We start from the raw sequence: 14494 nt of genomic DNA, 5'->3' as shown, positions 1-14494 counted from the left end.
GTGTCTTGAATTGCTTGAACACTTGTTCTTCAATCTTCACACTCAGCTGGATCCTTGATGAAGCCTCTTGATAAAAATCCCCAAAATTCACCAATCTTGGAGGACAAAACCCTCAGATTTTATTCACCAAAAACCCCACAAATCTTCACCCACTAGGAATCTTGAATTCCATTCCATGGACGTTATCGATCTTTAACGCAAACCCTCAACGCAAAAATGATTGTGTGTAGTTGTGTTAGAGTTGTGTCGATGATCGAAGATGAGAAGCCTTTGTGTATCTTTCAGTTGTTGGTGTTGAGAAACTGCAATAATGAACCTTGTAGAGAGCTAATCAGTTGGAGCAGAGAAAACCAGAAATTTTGGCATTTTTGATCAGATAGGTCGACCTCTTGTAATGCTTAGGTCGACCTAACAGAGCTGCATTTGCTTTGAATAACATTTGTTCCCAGTTAGGTCGACCTGTTAAGGAAGTAGGTCGACCAGAATCCTCTTCAGATACGTTTTGGGGACTTTTCTTCAGTTTAGGTCGACCTAGTTGTTGTGTAGGTCGACCTATCAGAAGGATGTGTAAATTTCTCCACTTTAGGTCGACCTGGGTTGGGAGTAGGTCGACCTGACTGCTGTTTTTCTGAGTTCTTCTTGTTTTACTTGTATTGAGTCGACCTATATGTATAGTGGGTCGACCTGCTTTGTCTTGAGTGACCAATGCTTGCTTTTCTTTGAGTTCTTCTGCTTGTGCCTTGTTGCTTGTTTGCTTGTGGAGTTTGCCATGGATCAAAAACACCTTTGTGAGTGTGATCTTGTATTCACAAAAGCTTTGATCGAAGATGTACTTTATGTACCTGACATGAAGTTCAATCTACTAAGTGTTGGACAATTGGTCGAAAAAGGTTTTTTAGTCGTCATGCAAGATAAAGCTTTAGAATTGTTCGAAACTCAAAACAATTTGGTCTTACAATCTCCATTGTCGATAGAGGCACAATGCTTGAAAATAGTTGTCAGCCACAAGGGTAGTCGGTTGTGACATTTAAGTTTTGGCCATTAGAATTTTAGGTCATCGATCAGCTGATTACTTAAGAGATGGTAAATGGCATACCGAGTCTTATGATGCCCGACAAACTTTATGAAGATTGTTTAATCGGAAAAAAAATCCAAAAATTCCTTTGTTTCAACTAGTGCAATGAGATCCTCCTGCATACTTGAAGTTGTACATTCATATGTATGTAGCCCTTTGAAGGAGCTTACCATTGGTGGAAACAGATATTTGGTCTCATTTTCCGATGACTTTAGTCGAAAGATCTTGATCTATGTGATCAAGAGAAAGGACGAATTGTTTGAAATCTTAAAGAGATTCAAGATATTTTTTGAAACCTAGAGTAAGGAGAAGCTCAAAGTTCTACGAACAGATGGAGGAGGCGAATACGCATCCCAAATATTTGAAGAATTCTGTGAAGAACATGGTATCGATCATAAGGTAAATTCTACATATAAGCCTCAACATAATGGAATTGTAGAAAGAAGAAACATAACCATATTGGATATGAAAAAATATATTAAGTTGTTTTTTATTTATTTTAATTCAATGAAAAAATAAATAACTACTGCATATCACCACCTTCTCCCAACCAAATCTGGCCATCAACATGTCGGTCACCTTCCAATCCAATCTGCATTTCCATTTTGCTCTCTCACCATACTCCCTTTGTAGTTCATATAAATCCATTACCTTTTCCTTCAGTAAGGAAATCGAAACATAACAACTTCAACATCACCACCAGAACCAGAACTCCCTTCAGAACAACAATATACCACCACCTCACACATGCAAACCATGAGAACACCACCCATCATCACCTTCAAACAATATCGGTTTCAGATTTTCAAGTCCAATTCCAAACCATATCAATACAACAACAGCCACCATGTACCATCCATAAACCATAAGCATTTATCCACAAAATTCAATCCCTTTAAAGTTATCGGCAGACCATACAACAACCATGTAAACTCCAGTCACCATTAATGTAACACTCACGTCATCATGTAGAGAAGGATAGAAAAACACTTAGAAAGGGGGGGGGGGGTTTGAATAAGTGTAGCTTTAAAAACTTGACAGATAAAAAATAAATTGCACAGTTATATTTATCCTGGTTCGTTGTTAACTAAACTACTCCAGTCCACCCCCGCAGAGATGATTTACCTCAACTGAGGATTTAATCCACTAATCGCACGGATTACAATGGTTCTCCACTTAGTCAGCAACTAAGTCTTCCAGAGTCTTCTGATCACACACTGATCACTCCAGGAACAACTGCTTAGATACCCTCTAAGACTTTCTAGAGTATTCTGATCCACACGATCACTCTAGTTACAACCTGCTTAGATAACCTCTAAGACTTCCTAGAGTATTCTGATCCATACGATCACTCTAGTTCCTTCCAACTTAATGTAATCAATTCTAAGAGTATAACAATTGCTTCTTAAAAGCTATAATCACAAACTGTGATATTTCTCTTAACGTTTAAGCTTAATCTCACTAATATATTACAACAGCAATGTAGTGAGCTTTGATGAAGATGAAGATTCTGAGCTTTGAGTAGAACAGAGTTTCAGCAAGTTAATATGAGTTGTTTTGTTCAGGATCGTTAACCTTGCTTCTCATCAGAACTTCATATTTATAGGCGTTGGAGAAGATGACCGTTGAGTGCATTTAATGCTTTGCGTGTTCCGTACAGCATCGCATTTAATGTTATACGCTTTTGTCAACTACCTCGAGCCTTGTTCACGCTGTGTCTACTGACGTTGCCTTTAATAGCTTTTAACGTTCCTTTTGTCAGTCAGCGTAGCCTGCCACTTGTACTTCCTTCTGATCTGATGTTTGTGAATACAATGTTTGAATATCATCAGAGTCAAACAGCTTGGTGCAAAGCATCTTCTGATCTTCTGACCTTGAAGTGCTTCTGAGCGTGATACCATCAGAATTTCAGTGCTTCTGACCTCATGTTCTTCTGATGCTTCCATAGACCCATGTTCTGATTCTGCTTCGACCATCTTCTGATGTCTTGCCAGACCATGTTCTGATGTTGCATGCTGAACCCTTTGAGACAAAGCTTCTGAGCGCTGAATTATGCATACTCTTTATATATTTCCTGAAAAGGAAATTGCATTGGATTAGAGTACCATATTATCTTAAGCAAAATTCATATTATTGTTATCATCAAAACTCAGATAATTGATCAGAACAAATCTTGTTCTAACAATCTCCCCCTTTTTGATGATGACAAAAACATATATAAATGATATGAATTTGCGATCAGAAAGAGCAGACGGCAAAAGACAAATTACACAGCTATAGCATAAGCATATGAATATGTCTCCCCCTGAGATTAACAATCTCCCCCTGAGATAAATAATCTCCCCCTGAAATAAATACTCGAAGAACTTTAATAAAAGACTTCCCTGATTATTTCGGTAGAGACGATCACATAAGCTTCTGTCTTCAGAGAATTCATAGCTTCTGACTTCTGCTTCCATTGGACAGCTTCAGAACTAGAATTTCTTTAGATCCCTAGAACACTCACAGCTTCTGATTCCTGCTTCCATCTAGGACAGCTTCAGAACTTGAATTTCTTTGATCTTCAGAACATTCACAGCTTCTGATTTCTGCTTCCATTTAGGACAACTTCAGAACTTGAATTTCTTTGATCTTCAGAACATTCACAGCTTCTGATTTCTGCTTCCATTTAGGACAGCTTCAGAACTTGAGTTTTCTGGATCTTTAGAACATTCACAGCTTCTGATTTCTGCTTCCTTCGGATAGCTTCAGAGCTTTGAATTTCTATCACTTCATGCTAGATTTGTATCAGAACATTGTTGAATGTACCAGAGCATCATCAGAGCATCTCTACATCCTGAAATGTTACAGAACAAAAACTAAACGACAAAAGTCAGCATGAACGAGTCAGAACATAAAATGTATATTGGAACACATGATATGTATCAGAGCCATATAGGCTAAAATAATGTATCAGAGCAAATAGAATTTTGTCAGAGCAAATAGACAAATATGGATCAAATTCTATTATCAGTGCTTCTGATTCATTCTTCTTTCTTGCTTCTGATTTCTGAAGCTTGACAGCACTTAGCTTGCTTCAGTTTCCATGAGTTTATTCTTTTTACAGAATAACACTTCTTATGGTTTTGCTTCTTGTGTTTGCTTTGAAGATTCTCTTCACTTCTTTATACCTGCAAAACACTTAAACCATATAGAACTTGCAGTTCTTGTTAGTAAATGCAACTGATTAAATCAAATCATTTATAGAACTTGCAGTTCTTGTTAGTAAATGCAACTGATTAAATCAAATCATTTATCACATATTTCTCCCCCTTTTTGTCATATCATCAAAAAACAGAAAAGATTCAGAGACAAACAAAACGAAACACACGGAGGAAGAAGATGATTTCATTGAAGTTCAAACAGCAGGTACAGAAGTACATGAAGATAAGTAAGATCAGATGCACACAAAAAAAATGCAACGAAAAAAAAGAAACAACACAGACTCAATCTAGGATGGCCCTAGCCTTGACAAGATCTTGGCCAGCATCTCTTGAACCTCATTGTTGTGTCCATCTTGCCTCACCATGAAAGCTCTATACTCAGAATTGAGTAAGTTTTGCTCATCCTGTCTCTTCTGAATTTCTTCCAGAGTCCTTGCAAGACGAGAAGATTCATCAGAAGAAGCTTCACCGCTTTCAACCACAGGAATAGCAACTTGATCTGTAGCTTCCATGGATAGATCATTTTCAGGGATTTCCTCAACATGATCTGATTCAGCAACATGATCTTCAGCATCTGCTTCTTGCATAGAAGCATCTCCATATTCTGCAGCAGGAATTTCCGAGTCTCCATTCTCAAGTGCTTGAAGAATGGCAGCTAGATTCCTGGGGGCAGAAGGACCTTCAACTTCTGGTGGGTCAACAACTTCTGGAATGACCAAGCTTGGGTCTTCCTTAGAAGGGTTTTCCCTCAGAAAGTCAAAGAGGGTCTTGAAATCCCCAAGTAGAACAAGATATTGAGGTATCCAGACCACAATCTCCCTGCAAGGATTGGCTTCCAATGCAGCAGCGAGTCTTGCTACTTCCAATTCATCCACAAAGGGCTTCTCCTCAGCAGCAACACAATTTCTGAGAGGATGGTAGTATATACCATTATCATCCTCCAGAAGGTAACCAGGGTAACCAGGGGCAGCAGCCACTAGTCTTTTCTGTACTCCCATTGCTTCTACTTGAAAATCCTTGCGAAATCTTCTCCAGAGATTTCTTGTAGAAACATCATCCAGACCATTTAGAAATGCATCCTTCAGAAGGTCTAGACTGCTAATCACCTCATGTCTGAAAAGTTCCAGGTAGGTATAGGGTTAGGATATAGAAGGTGGAGGTGCGGTGGATGAGGAAGAAGGGATATCTGAGAGAATGATTGATGAGGATGGAATATCAGAAATGATAGATTGAGACGAGGATGGAGTATTTGTAAAGGGAATTGGTGAGAAAGATTTATCAGAAGGAGTTGGGGGAAGAATACTTAAAGGTGTGGGGTTTAGAATGGGAGAGGAGAAGGATGATGGAGAAGGATTTGGTAAGGTGAAGTTTATTTTTGGTTCAGATGGAGGTGATTGGAAAGATGGTTTAGGGACAGAAGGAGGTGGAGTAAAAACCTGTCTGGAGATTTGTACAGAAGAAGAAGATCTGGTTCTGCGAAAGGAATCTCTGATCCTTTTGTCTCTTCGTTCTTCAGAGTCCACCTTGTCAGGATCATAGGTGACCCTCAACTTCTTGGCTTTCTCAGCCTCATCTTTTCGGGCTTTTCTTTTTAGCCTAGCCTTTAGTTCCTTCTGATCCTTCTTCAGAAGATCAGCCTTGGACGGAAGTACTCTGCCACGGATCCAAGCAGGATCAATATCTGATTGCTTCCTAACACAATCTTCCAGGTAAGACTTGACAACCTGATGCAGTTCTTCTTGAAACAAGGAGGCAAAACCTTCAACAGCAACTCTTCTTGAGAGAATGTCAGGAAAGCTTGGGCACACAGAAGGTACATTTTGAATGAGTTCTAATCTGAACAAATCCACACCATTAAAAATGGGACCTTGAACTACTCCAAGCAAATGGGATGCATTGAGTTTTCTGATGGAGTCCAGCACTTTGCTTTCAGTAAGAATGTCTGAAATCATTCTTCCAAACGGAATAGTCGTTCTTGAAAGATGAGGGTACTTCGCCCTTTCCTCTTCTCTTGACTCAAGGATTGAAGTCTTTAGATTCTCAAACAGAATGTGAGAAATGTTGATCTCAGTCTTTTTGCCAATGCAGAAAAGAGTGTGCTTGTGATCTGGACTGATGTAAGAAGAGGAGAGCATCCTTTTTCTGTGGTGAAGAGAACCCAGAATAATCTCAGCCCATACTCTATAAAATGGCCTCAAGGTGCCTGTGTTATTTGAGTCAATCCCAGAAGACTTAGAGATTTGTTTTTCAACTATCGACCAATCAACAAATGCATGTCGAAAACCAGACCAACCTTCTTCATCATTCAGATTGTATAGCTTCCTGATCAGTTTTTCAGAGATAACCACTTCATGCCCTAGCACGAATGAAATGATGGCCGTTGGGGTAATCGTTGCATGTACCCAAAAATCCTTCACAAGATCAGGATAAATTGGACCAACCAATCTATTAAGGTACTTGGACCATCCTTGCTCAAGGATTCTTGCATCACACTTAAAGCCATTCGCTTTAAGATTGTTTAAGTCCACAGCAGTTTCACATAAAACCTCCAAGTCCTTCGTGGGTATCGAGCAAGTTTTCAAAGGAGCATATTCATAATTTCGTAGAAGGATTTGTGAAGAAGTAAGTCTTTCTTTTGAGGAAGATGAACAAGAGGAAGAGTTCATGATGATTATGTCGTAAGATTAGAACAAAGACTAGGGTTTGAAAAAGAAAAACAGATGCAGCGAAAAAAATGTACAACCAAAATAGAGAGAAGGAGAAAAGAATGAAGTTGAAGCGGGCTATTTAAAAGATTTGAAAATAATTTAAATCATTTTGCATTAAATGAGAAATGACATTAGGAGAGATAGCATGGTAAATGAAATGATTTAACACAGTTACCTAGGTCGGCGTCTTTTCAACTGCACGCTTCGTACTAACTGCACAGACACGTGTTCACCATCAGATAATGGATGACAGCTGTGAAATATTCAATAGGCTTTACGCCTTCTGATTCCGATCACTGCTTCTGAAGTGATCAAGTTTCTCTTCTGGAAACACTCCTTCTGAAGTGTGCTGATATAATTCTGAATGATCTTCTGATCCATTACTTCTGATATACACAGCTTCTGGAGATTCACTTCTTTGTTCTGCAGCTTCTGATAAGACAAAACTGTATCTGCAGAAATTCTTAAGCTGCTTTGTTTCATCAGAAACAAGTTTATCATCAAACCAGATATTTATTGATTCGTCCACAATCAATGTTTCAATATTGTATATTCTGTAGCATTTAGAGCATTTCAGAATAATCAAGAACGAAACATCATTGCTAGAAACAAACAAAAAAGATGGTTCCAAGACTAATAAACTTTCTTTTCTGATCTCCTACGAACATAGTTTCTTCAACAGATTTAAGTACCAGAACTTGGAAGACAGTCCTTCTTCCCTTCAAGTGTTGAGACCAACTTGAGTCCAGGTGACATGACATGTTGACTTTTATCTTCTATGTCGCCAAGAGAATCTGCAAAAGAAATAGTCTTTTTCTTTGGTACCCACATCTTCTTGGGTCCTTTCTTGTTAGATTTTCTCAAGTTCTGATTGAACTTGGGTTTAACATTGTAAGCAATAGGAGGAACAACATGATAATTTTTAATGTGAGTTTCATGATATTTCCTAGGTTGTGTCACATGCTTTTTGGTGTGTGTTATGTGAAAACTTTGAGCATGTGAAGTGTGCCTAATATCATGGGAGTGGCCATACTTGAACTGATCATACAATGGCTTGTATGTGAATTTCATTTCATCAACAGGTTCAAGTTTGTATGGGGTTTCACCCTCAAAACCAATGCCGACTCTTTTGTTTCCAGACACAGCATATATCATAGAAGCTAGCTGACTTCTGCCAATACTTCTAGATAAGAACTTCCTGAAACTTAAATCATATTCTTTCAGAATATGGTTTAGACTAGGAGTGGATTTTTCTGAATCAGAAGGAGATCCAACATTATTGGATAATTTTAAAAGTTTTTCTTTTAATTCAGAATTTTCCAACTCAAGCTTCTTTGTTTCAAATTCAAATAGCTTTTTCAGCTTTTTGTATTTGAGACTAATCTGAGACTTGAATTCCAGAAGTTCAGTTAGACCGGAAACTAACTCATCTCTAGTAAGTTCAGAAAATACCTCTTCAGAATCTGATTCTGATGTAGATTCTGATCCGTCATCTTCTGTTGCCATCAGCGCACAGTTAGCCTGCTCATCTTCAGAGTCTGAATCATCTTCTGACTCATCCCAGGTTGCCATAAGACCTTTCTTCTTATGAAACTTCTTCTTGGGATTTTCCTTCTGAAGTTTTGGACATTCATTCTTGAAGTGTCCAGGCTCATTGCATTCATAGCACATGACCTTCTTCTTGTTAAATCTTCGGTCATTAGAAGATTCTCCACGTTCAAATTTCTTTGAACTTCTGACGCCTCTGAACTTCCTTTGCTTGTTCTTCCAGAGTTGATTTAGCCTTCTGGAGATCAAGGACAGTTCATCTTCTTCTTCAGATTCTGATTCTTCAGGATCTTCTTCTCTAGCCTGAAAAGCGTTAGTGCATTTCTTGATATTGGATTTTAATGCAATAGACTTACCTTTCTTTTGAGGCTCGTTTGCATCCAGTTCAATTTCATGACTCCTCAGGGCACTGATAAGCTCTTCCAGAGAAACTTCATTCAGATTCTTTGCAATCTTGAATGCAGTCACCATAGGACCCCATCTTCTGGGTAAGCTTCTGATGATCTTCTTTACGTGATCAGCCTTGGTGTATCCCTTGTCAAGAACTCTCAATCCAGCAGTAAGAGTTTGAAATCTTGAAAACATCTTTTCAATGTCTTCATCATCCTCCATCTTGAAGGCTTCATACTTCTGGATTAAAGCGAGAGCTTTAGTCTCCTTGACTTGAGCATTTCCTTCATGAGTCATTTTCAAGGACTCATATATGTCATAGGCCGTTTCCCTGTTAGATATCTTCTCATACTCAGCATGAGAGATAGCATTCAGCAAAATAGTTCTGCATTTATGATGATTCCTGAAAAGCTTCTTCTGATCATCGTTCATTTCTTGCCTTGTCAGCTTTACGCCACTGGCATTTACCGGATGTTTGTAACCATCCATCAGAAGATCCCATAGATCACCATCTAGACCAAGAAAGTAACTTTCCAGTTTATCTTTCCAGTATTCAAAGTTTTCACCATCAAATACCGGCGGTCTAGTATAACCATTGTTACCGTTGTGTTGCTCAGCAGAGCCAGATGTAGATGTAGACTTTGTAGTTTCATCAGCCATCTTTTACTGAAGCGTTTTTCTCTTCCTGAATCTTTTCTAAACACGGTTAAGTGCTTGCACCTTAGAACCGGCGCTCTGATGCCAATAGAAGGATAGAAAAACACTTAGAAAGGGGGGGGGGGTTTGAATAAGTGTAGCTTTAAAAACTTGACAGATAAAAAATAAATTGCACAGTTATTTTTATCCTGGCTCGTTGTTAACTAAACTACTCCAGTCCACCCCCGCAGAGATGATTTACCTCAACTGAGGATTTAATCCACTAATCGCACGGATTACAATGGTTCTCCACTTAGTCAGCAACTAAGTCTTCCAGAGTCTTCTGATCACACACTGATCACTCCAGGAACAACTGCTTAGATACCCTCTAAGACTTTCTAGAGTATTCTGATCCACACGATCACTCTAGTTACAACCTGCTTAGATAACCTCTAAGACTTCCAAGAGTATTCTGATCCACACGATCACTCTAGTTCCTTACAACTTAATGTAATCAATTCTAAGAGTATAACAATTGCTTCTTAAAAGCTATAATCACAAACTGTGATATTTCTCTTAACGTTTAAGCTTAATCTCACTAATATATTACAACAGCAATGTAGTGAGCTTTGATGAAGATGAAGATTCTGAGCTTTGAGTAGAACAGAGTTTCAGCAAGTTAATATGAGTTGTTTTGTTCAGGATCGTTAACCTTGCTTCTCATCAGAACTTCATATTTATAGGCGTTGGAGAAGATGACCGTTGAGTGCATTTAATGCTTTGCGTGTTCCGTACAGCATCGCATTTAATGTTATACGCTTTTGTCAACTACCTCGAGCCTTGTTCACGCTGTGTCTACTGACGTTGCCTTTAATAGCTTTTAACGTTCCTTTTGTTAGTCAGCGTAGCCTGCCACTTGTACTTCCTTCTGATCTGATGTTTGTGAATACAACGTTTGAATATCATCAGAGTCAAACAGCTTGGTGCAAAGCATCTTCTGATCTTCTGACCTTGAAGTGCTTCTGAGCGTGATACCATCAAAATTTCAGTGCTTCTGACCTCATGTTCTTCTGATGCTTCCATAGACCCATGTTCTGATTCTGCTTCGACCATCTTCTGATGTCTTGCCAGACCATGTTCTGATGTTGCATGCTGAACCCTTTGAGACAAAGCTTCTGAGCGCTGAATTATGCATACTCTTTATATATTTCCTGAAAAGGAAATTGCATTGGATTAGAGTACCATATTATCTTAAGCAAAATTCATATTATTGTTATTATCAAAACTCAGATAATTGATCAGAACAAATCTTGTTCTAACAACTTCCATATACCACCTTTGGCCAACTTTGCATAACAACTTCCACACTCCACCAATCTCGGACGGTGAAAACTTAACCACCATTTCAAAGCCAACATCTCCCTACTCCGGTCCCATGCAAAAACACCAATGAGCTACCACAACAAACCTTTTAACAACCACTAAAATATAGAGGTATAAGAGTAAGAAAACCGGTTTAAAGTAATGAACTCATGTAGAAAACCGCAAGCCTTGCCATAAAGTGATTCATACATGAATCCACTCTGAGTGAGCTTAACATGACGCTAAATTCGAGTACGGATTTGGATCTCTTTTCGGTCCCCTAGTTTTTCTCTTTGGTTTTCTTACGAGCACTTTAAAGAAAAGCAATCACATATCCATACTCATGGAAACTGAAGGAAGATAAGGGTTTTCTTTCACCATTCTTGATACTATCACTACTTGGGTTAGCGTGAGCTGAAGCCCTATGAAAATATGCATTGCTTATTTGTATGCATGATTAATTACACTTTGAAAACCTAGGATTTCTATGGTTTTGCCATGATTGTGTGAGTTTCCGTTTGTTTCATTGAACTTAAATACCATGATGCTTTGCTTTAGTAGTTTGTTTTCATCTTGATGTTGAAAGGTTGTGCCTTCAACTCTTTTGCGCTATTCTTGCCATGTTTATATGGCTTCATTGATTCATGTGTTAATTATTGGTCTTTAGTTAGGTACATGTGTTTCGTGATTATTTGATCTCTTGAATACCATATTCATGCTTGGTTTTGACCTAATTGCTTGATGATTCTCATATGGATAATGTCACACTTGGCTTACTTGTGTTTTAAATCCAAGGGAAAGGATTATGTGTGTTTGACTCTCTAGTCAATTGTTTTCCTCTTGGCGTGCACTTTATGTCTCTTTGCTCATCTTTTTTCCTTTATGGTTATGTTTGTTTCCCAACCTTTGTTTACAAACTTACACATCTTTCTATAAAAAACCTTGACTTAACTCATTGCATTCTCAAATTTTCTTTTCTTTCATAAATACTTCAATACACTCTAAGCATCTCAATCTCTTTTCATAAGACTAAAAAAATACAAAACACATTCAAATCTTTTTTCCATTTTGGATTTTCATTTAAAACCTTTTTAAGGATTAGACGTGAGTCCTCTTTAGTTTAGATGTGAATCTCCTATCTCTATAGTGATGATTGAAATGATGTTGATTCTTTTCTACTTGAGGGAGTTAGTGGCATACTTGTTGATTATATATCCATGTTGAAGCCCTTCCCTCATGACGATGCAAAGATCCATCTTCTCATAACTTGCGGGTTGTTTAGTTTAGTATTCTCCTTAAGATGACAAAATGTCTCTTCAATTTAAAATCAACCAAAATAAACCCTTTTGTTATTTGTTCCCCAAACTACGAGGTTTTGATCATTCATTAGCACGTAGGCATAAGACCTTGTGTCTTTACAAATCAAAAAATTAGAAAAAACATTTCTCTTCTCATCTCCCCAACCACTTTTGCATACAAAACTTTTTTTTTAAACTAAAATACAGATTTTCCGAAAAGTTCCTATAGAGTACTATATATACATCGGGTTCTAGTACATTCCCGTTGTATAGTCTACACCGTACCTTTAATCTCTACATTGCTTTTCTTTTAGATTTTTGTTAACTTAGTCTTGCTTATTGCTTATGCATATTTATTATGGGTTTTGTTCTATCTTTTCCCTTTCCTTTGAAATAATAAAGTTTGGTGGTGACTTATTATTTGGGAAGTCAAGTTAATCAATAGCTTGGTCTCCAATGTTTCACCGCGACAGAAATGGCGACTTCACTAAGGAATATTTCCCAAGAGGGTTAAGCCTAACTTGTTTTATCTATATTTTTGTTATTATTATTTATTTGTTACCTGTTTGTTTGGGTTTTATGTATGGTGATATTTGTATCGTGAGATAAATCTTAACTTGGCCTTAAGTGTATAATAAGATAGGATGGTAGTATAGTCATGCTGGATTACATGGAGTCAGTCTTTAATAAGCAAACTTTAGATTCTTAACTCAGTGGAGGCCTCCTTGGGGTGATAGTGCCAAACAAGTCAGTTGTAAAAGAATTATTACTTCTAACCTGAGAGGTTGAGAAGCTGAGGACCTTAGAACCATTTAACCAATCTTGGCCATTTTTAGGATGTAGTGCAGAAACTGCTAACGTGTACACTTGAATTAGCTGTCATGCGATACTACACTCAGACGAGCTTCTCTTGAGAATATTATTGGACCATGAACAAGTTGTGTAAGCCGATAATATCCAAAAGATGGATCCATGACTCTAGGAACCCTTTGTAGAACATGTTGTACAGGTGATTAAACCTGTAGTTCTTACCTGTGGGATGGATAGACCCATGGCTCCATGCTCGTGACGTCAATATAATTTTTAGTCTCTCTCGATTCATAAATATAATTTTCATTATTTTATATTTTAATTTATAAATATAATATAAATATTTTATATATTAATAAATAATATTATAGTAAAAGTTATATTATTCTTGTCTGATGCATCGACGTATCAATCAAAGTAGAATAAAAAATGTATCTCTTCATCCTTTTTGTCCTCCCTGTCACTATTTAATATTTTGATTTATAAATATTAATAATTTAAATATCAATAATAGATATTATAGTAAAAGTTATATTATTTTGTTTGAGGCATAACAGTATATTATTTTAATTTTTATACTTTAAATTATATATTGAGAAATGCTAAGAACACTTTAGAGAATGTTGAAAAGAGAGTGTTGCGAACACCCCTCTTATATATTGTAAAAATATTGAGTATTTTTATTTTATTTTAATGATTTTTTAATACAATCCAAAACTAAAATAAGAATTTACACTAAAGAAATAAGATAAGATAAATATAAAAATAAAGTTATCGCATTCTTATATCATAAATTGCTGAATTGAAATTGATTAGAAAAAATTATCCTTTTTTTTTTACACCAAATTAGAACCTAATCAATTTGTCTTTTTCTTTTACAAAACTAAATCCACAGACACTTTGCAGGTCATTATTCTATCCTGACCGACTGGTAAGATAAGTGGCACCATCTGTGGGAAATTTATTTCTCCATCTTTTCTTTCCATGAAACCAAAATATAAAAAAAATTAACACTCAGTAACTGACCATGGCCGGTCAAGACGAAGATAATATCAGCGGTCACGAAATCGTCATATCTCCCGTCTGCATTGTTAACAACCGCAATGAGATGCCATTTTCGGATATTCTCTGCTTGTATTGTTGCCATTAATTTTAGTAAAACAAATTTGACAGCAACATGTTAGATAGAATGTTTCAAGATTGCAAAAAATATATGTTAAACAGGATGTTCTATCAGTTACATATGGTGTAAAATGTCTAACAAGATGTGATGCAAAGATCATTTGACATCGTGACTAAGGGTTAAGTTGGGCTTTTGGATTCTATTTTAAGTGTTACAAATGCATAATATTTAGTGAATATTATGCAATCCAATACAACGCTTAATATAAGGATAAAATATTTTATTTGTCTTGAAGATTTTCAAGGTTACTAAATATGGATAATATTTAGGAAGATTTGATT

This window comes from Vicia villosa, linkage group LG2 (assembly GCF_029867415.1).
Source record: "Vicia villosa cultivar HV-30 ecotype Madison, WI linkage group LG2, Vvil1.0, whole genome shotgun sequence".
Classification (NCBI taxonomy): Eukaryota; Viridiplantae; Streptophyta; class Magnoliopsida; order Fabales; family Fabaceae; genus Vicia; species Vicia villosa.
Note: the sequence above shows the minus strand (reverse complement) of the source record.